This window comes from Oculina patagonica, chromosome 4 (genome assembly GCF_052425735.1).
Source record: "Oculina patagonica isolate OP01 chromosome 4, crgOcupat, whole genome shotgun sequence".
In the NCBI taxonomy this organism is placed as follows: Eukaryota; Metazoa; Cnidaria; class Anthozoa; order Scleractinia; family Oculinidae; genus Oculina; species Oculina patagonica.
In genome coordinates, this window is record NC_135761.1 from 31,786,093 (window position 1) to 31,791,611 (window position 5,519).

At 39.8% G+C, this 5,519-nt stretch overlaps 1 pseudogene; it reads left to right on the forward strand.

Moving 5' to 3' along the window:
* The first annotated feature begins 2,038 nt into the window (after positions 1-2,038).
* On the forward strand, positions 2,039-4,807 carry LOC144648327 (uncharacterized; annotated as a pseudogene).
* Positions 4,808-5,519: the final 712 nt, after the last annotated feature.

The window sequence follows — 5,519 nt, forward strand, 5'->3', positions numbered from 1 at the left end:
GTTAACCCCGAAATGTAAAACAGGGAAGTTAAGCAACCATGATGCCAACAAACTACATGTAAGGAGACAACCTTTCAAAATCATTAGCTCTGGTATGTAGCAGCAAGCAGCAAGTGTTAGTTTTATACAGTAGTACAGAGTGTCATATCATTCAGGTTATATAAGGTAGGTAGGGAGGTAGGGGGGTAGGAAGGTAGGTAGGTAGGTCAGTCGGTCGGTCGGTGCTTTATAAACCACGCCAGTAACTTTGTTTTAACATGGGCACTGCTTAGGTTTTCTGAACACATCACCAAGTGTTTTGACTGGTCTGAAAGCAGATTGTGTGATTTTTGGGGGGGTGGGGGGTGGAGAACACAGACCTGGAACATCGGAAATTATGGATAAAGGAAGTCAATTTCAAGCTTGATAGAATTTTGAAGATTCTTCAAAGCACTGACATGGCCAGAGAAAGATGATTTATGAAATCCCAGTTAAAATATCTTTTTTGAACAAGATGGGTAACTTGAGAAAATGTTTGACGTAAAAAAGAGTTCAGATTGCAAAAGCTTCACATTGTTCAACTTTCTCAGTCATCACTGATGGCAAATATTACTGCCATTTGTTGGATAATGGTCAATTTCTTGCAATGAAAACTGTATTAGTGAAATGTTTAATACTGATGGTATACCTCAAACTAAATCACACCATTCAAACTGTGGCCGATTTTTCTGGCAGTAAATAAAAATTCCTCTTCGACAGCGTTTTTCATTTTTGGGATTTGGCAAGGAAGGAAATCTCCAGATTCTTGCAATATATGACTTCAGTGTGAGAGGAAATGTGCAGCTTATACCATGAGGGGATAAACACAGGAAGTAATATTGTCACCCTGAAACTTGGCATATTTTTAGGGATAGTTGACCTTCAAGCTAAGTCATATATTTTGCATATGACCATGCATAATGGGGAAAGTGGATGTTGCACCTGTGAAGAACTGGGAAAAACAGTAACACAAGGCAAAGGTCATTCTAGTGCTCCACTTACAGGGAGGTCAAGAAGACGTTTTCCCTGATGACATTAAATATAATCTCGGTCCAATGGCAACTGGGGAAAGGAAAAAGGGTAAAGGATGTCCTTAGTATAACTGGACTTACATCTATGACATGGTTTGATGTAGTTCTTGACATTGTTCCAGATTTTATGTACTAGGTTTTAATGGGTGTTTCGACATGAGGAGCTTTACTCTCCTAAAAAATTCTCAGCTTGAGATCCCCATGATGTGTTAGGTTTTGTCAATTAGAATTAAGATAAGCTCATTATGTCGACAGGTCATCAAAGCGATTTTCGCAAGTTGAGTCACGGTCAAATATTATAAGCAACAGATCACGTTGCCGTACACCAGGTATTTGCTGCGAAACAAAAGAAGTCAAAGGAAAAGCGGGTACAAAATTTAGAAATAGAACAGAAATTAAGCTGACCTACTGAGGCTGTTTAAAACAGTTTCGAAAACAGAAATTTAAGGATCGATTTAGCTGCCGTTGTTCATAAGCGCCCCATAAACGCGAACGGAATTTAAAACCGCAACAGTTGAAACTTGATCAAAGCACAAAACAGGCATTTGATGCGTGTGCTTTAACAATAATAACGCCGTCTAAATGTTGCCATACCCGTTCTAGTGAACAACGTGAAATTATGCAGAATCTTTGATAATTTGTTGTTATATGTGGTTTAAGATGTACCGCGGTCTCGCAAAAGAAGTGAACTACAGGCCTAATACCGGCTTCGCGCGCATGTGCGCGCGCGTGGCGGCTACTGTTTGTGTCGTCACACACAGTTAGGCTCCAGACCTCCGGTCGCAGATAACAGATAACTGGATAAGGTTGTTGTACATTTTGATGTACATTTCGAAGTATTCTTTAGAGAAAATCACTCTACAGCAGCAATTTACGGGTTGTTTTACAAGTTAAACGTTTACTACGTTAATAATGTGTAACCTAAGCGGGAATTTCCAATTGGAAAGCGCAATGAGATCAGTGTTTGAAACTTTCGGCGCGCTTTCGACATGAAGTTGGACGTCGATGGATCGCCGTCTTCTGATCGTCCTTGGTCGCTTGCAAGAGTCACTGGCAAGGATCTTGACCCTGAAAAACACTGGTATGTGCTTTCCTCGAGTCTTTGTGGCGTTAAGCCCGGCAGGTTTGCCAAAAGTGATATTTTTAAGCGATTTCCAGAGGAAATATGCTCTGTGCAACCAGCAGATCTTAAGCCCACCAAACGAGGTTGTTCTTTTAACATGCAGCCGAGCAAACTTTTTGTTGCTTCTTCGTTTGGTCTTTTCCCTGCACTGCTCAGACAGCGAGATTCTGCTGCAGATGGGTTCCTGAGATCGTCCAAATTTATTCCTGTTGTGGATGCAGTAAATCGAATCGCCTTGGACGAGTGCAAAGAAAAGCCACGATGCAGTTTTGGCGGGAAAAGCTTCGATTCAAACCAGGGTTCTCCTGAATTGCAGAAATTGAACTCTAAAATCACCGAACTAGGGGAACAAATTAAGAACCTCGAAAAGACAAATGAGTTCTTGAGTTCCTTTCTGCCTTTATCCTCTCCTTTGGCGACATCTTCACCATCTCATTTAAATGAGAGTAGCAACAGCAACACCAGTGGGACCCGCAACAACAGTGACAGTGGCTGTGGTAGCAACACAAGCTTAATCGAGGAGACATTGAAAAGCAACTCAATTGATCCTACTGTGAAAAAGCGAAAAGTGGCAAAAGAATGCAGGAAAGTCACTGAAGAGCTTGATGGTGTGCTGGCCAAGTACCACGAGAGCCTGGCCTGCGTTTTGGGCAACACATTCCTCTATGGTGGTAGTGAAGAAAAACAAAAGGTGTCTGAAACCCTTTCAGAAATTGTTAACCTTGTAATGGATACTAAAGGAACTAAGAAAGGTCTGACGGAGCTCCTGTTGCCAGAAACATACCTACGGCTGCTACACAGCATGAAAGTTCCTGACTGGGTATTATTATATTTTAAGCTCCAAGGAAGGTTACCCGATGCTGGTTGGCAAACATTGCTAAATCTCACCAAGCTTGGAAAGAGTAGGGTAAGTTCATCTGTACATAGTAAATAATAAAGATGGTAGATTTAGATTTTTCATCTGTACATGTTAAAATAAATACACCTTATTAAATGATTGAATGTTTAATACATGCAGATATTTTGCATGTTGCATAGTATTTATCCTAGCCCTGGAGGGGTGAGGAAAAATACAAGCAACTAACATGCATTTTATACATGAATTTCCTGATAGGGAGGGCAACCTCATCCCACATTATAACAAAATTGATTGATTGAGCAAAATGGCTGCTTGTATACCATTGAATAAGTAAATCATAATTCCACTATTTTTTCACTTAGTTTGGGACTGTATTCTGTAGGTTTGTCCCTCGTTATTTTTGCCCTGCGAGCCATAAGAGCACGATTTATGCAATCTGTCTCATTATGTTAATCAAGTCACAGACGGCAATTATTTCCCATTCAACATGTGGGTTGCATCACTTATATTTTATTTTTTTCTTTATTCAAGGCTGTGCTCTAAGAAAAATTACAAGGAGTCCAAAGGTTCCAAACTATGAGATCCAGGGTGCCCAGCTTAAAGCTTCTATGAAAGAAATAAGATTACCTGGTCCCCCAAAGAAAAAAGTTAGTCGCATGAGGCACCCGGGCACCCTTAGAGCACAGCCCCGTTTATTGCTTGTTTAATTAAGCCTTTACATCCTGCCGGTTTCTGTATTAATAGCTATTAAGGAAAAATAAACTAATGTATTAATTTTATATGTTTGCTTTCAGGGTAAATCTGATGCTGCTGCAGTACTTTTGACTAAGAATGAAATAAGGGCTGTGAAAAAGCTTGTTTTAAAGTTGTTCGCACCACTATGCACATTCAGAAGATGGACACGGATTTTCATGCCTATGGTGTGGACCTGGAATCGGTACTGGTGTGGGCAATCAGGGAACAGCGACTGTTAACTGAAGATTTGTCCAATAGTATGAAGTTCAACATAAAGCTTGATGGACGGCCACTAGGAGGTAAATTATTCCCAAATTATTGTTAAAACTTTTGATCATGGGATTGCAATGGTAACGTTTATGTGAATCATCAACTTTTGCTTTGGCTTTAAATGAAACAACTACCATTTTAGTAGTGCTTTAAACATTTCAGGGTTTAACTTTCTTTATTGACAATAATATTTATTAAACTTTTGATCTTGGCGTGATTTTTTGTTGAACAATTGATCGTAGTCTTCATTTGGAATAATAGTATGTGTAGTACTGCTGTAAGTCTAAGCAAACTAGCAGAGCAAGTACAAAAAAACATTTAAAGGCATTGGTACCTAGTCTAAAACTGGTTTTGAATAGGTTTACTATACAAGTAAATTTATATGTAAAATATTTTTTTGATTTGACCTTATTTACTTTGTTTAACTATAATTGCAGCACATGGTGTTGATTTTTTTTACAGATCTCAAGGCATGCAATGCCACCTTTTATTTATGTCTGCTCACTAATATCTTTTTTTATATTTTTAGGCCGAAAACAAGTGGCTGTTGGGATTGTGCCTATCAACTTTGTCAATAAAAGTTCACAAAGCGCCCTTTCTGTATATCCTGTGGCTCTTAATGAGCAGAAAGCGAAAATAAAGAAGACTGGAGTTGTTGTCGATGGAAGAAAGTACAACATCAAATTTACAGGTACATGTAATCCACTAACATTGCCGGGTTCTGTCCCAGAGGCCAGAATCCTAGAAGGCACCTTAAAAGTCCCTTTGTAGGTAGGTTAAGTGTGTGCATTCAGTGAACGGTACTGGAAAAAATCTCCATTTTAGTCAAAGCGGCTTACAAAGAATTGGCCAAAAGCTCGCAAAGGATTGCCCTAATGCTTGCATAGGATTGCCGGAGCGCTTGAGCACGAAGTAGCAACATAAGCCAGTGCTACAAAGGATAAAAATAGTCTTCACACTGTGATCACAAGAAAAACACCTCTTGCCTGAAGAAATGGCTGTAACGTGTACACTACAGTTGCACTCTATTAACGTACAATCGAATGCACATTTTCCCCAACAAAGGAGTGTTGTAGAGGTTTGGCCACCATATCTGATCCAACTCGGGTTAAGGTGCTTTTCCATGAGCTTTGTTTTTTGCAGCAGCAAGTGCTTCTCTTGGATCGATATCGCTTAAATAGTCAGTGACCTGTTTATCACCACTCCATTGCACTTGTTTTTGAAGAGCAACAGTGTTTTGTTTTCCCAGTGCTGCTTCAAGTGTTTCCAAGTCAAAAAAGCGATATGTCACTTTCCTTGACGAAGGACACAAAATTGGGGCTCGCCAATGTTGCTGGTTTCTGACAGCATTAGGCTGGGGGTCCTTCAGATTTCTGAGCAACTGCTGGAAGAAACTTGATGGCACCATGTTGAACTCCAGTGTCTGCCAATTTCCTGTAAAAGGATGTGGCCTATTTAACATACTGTATGAGTTTTTTTTTTT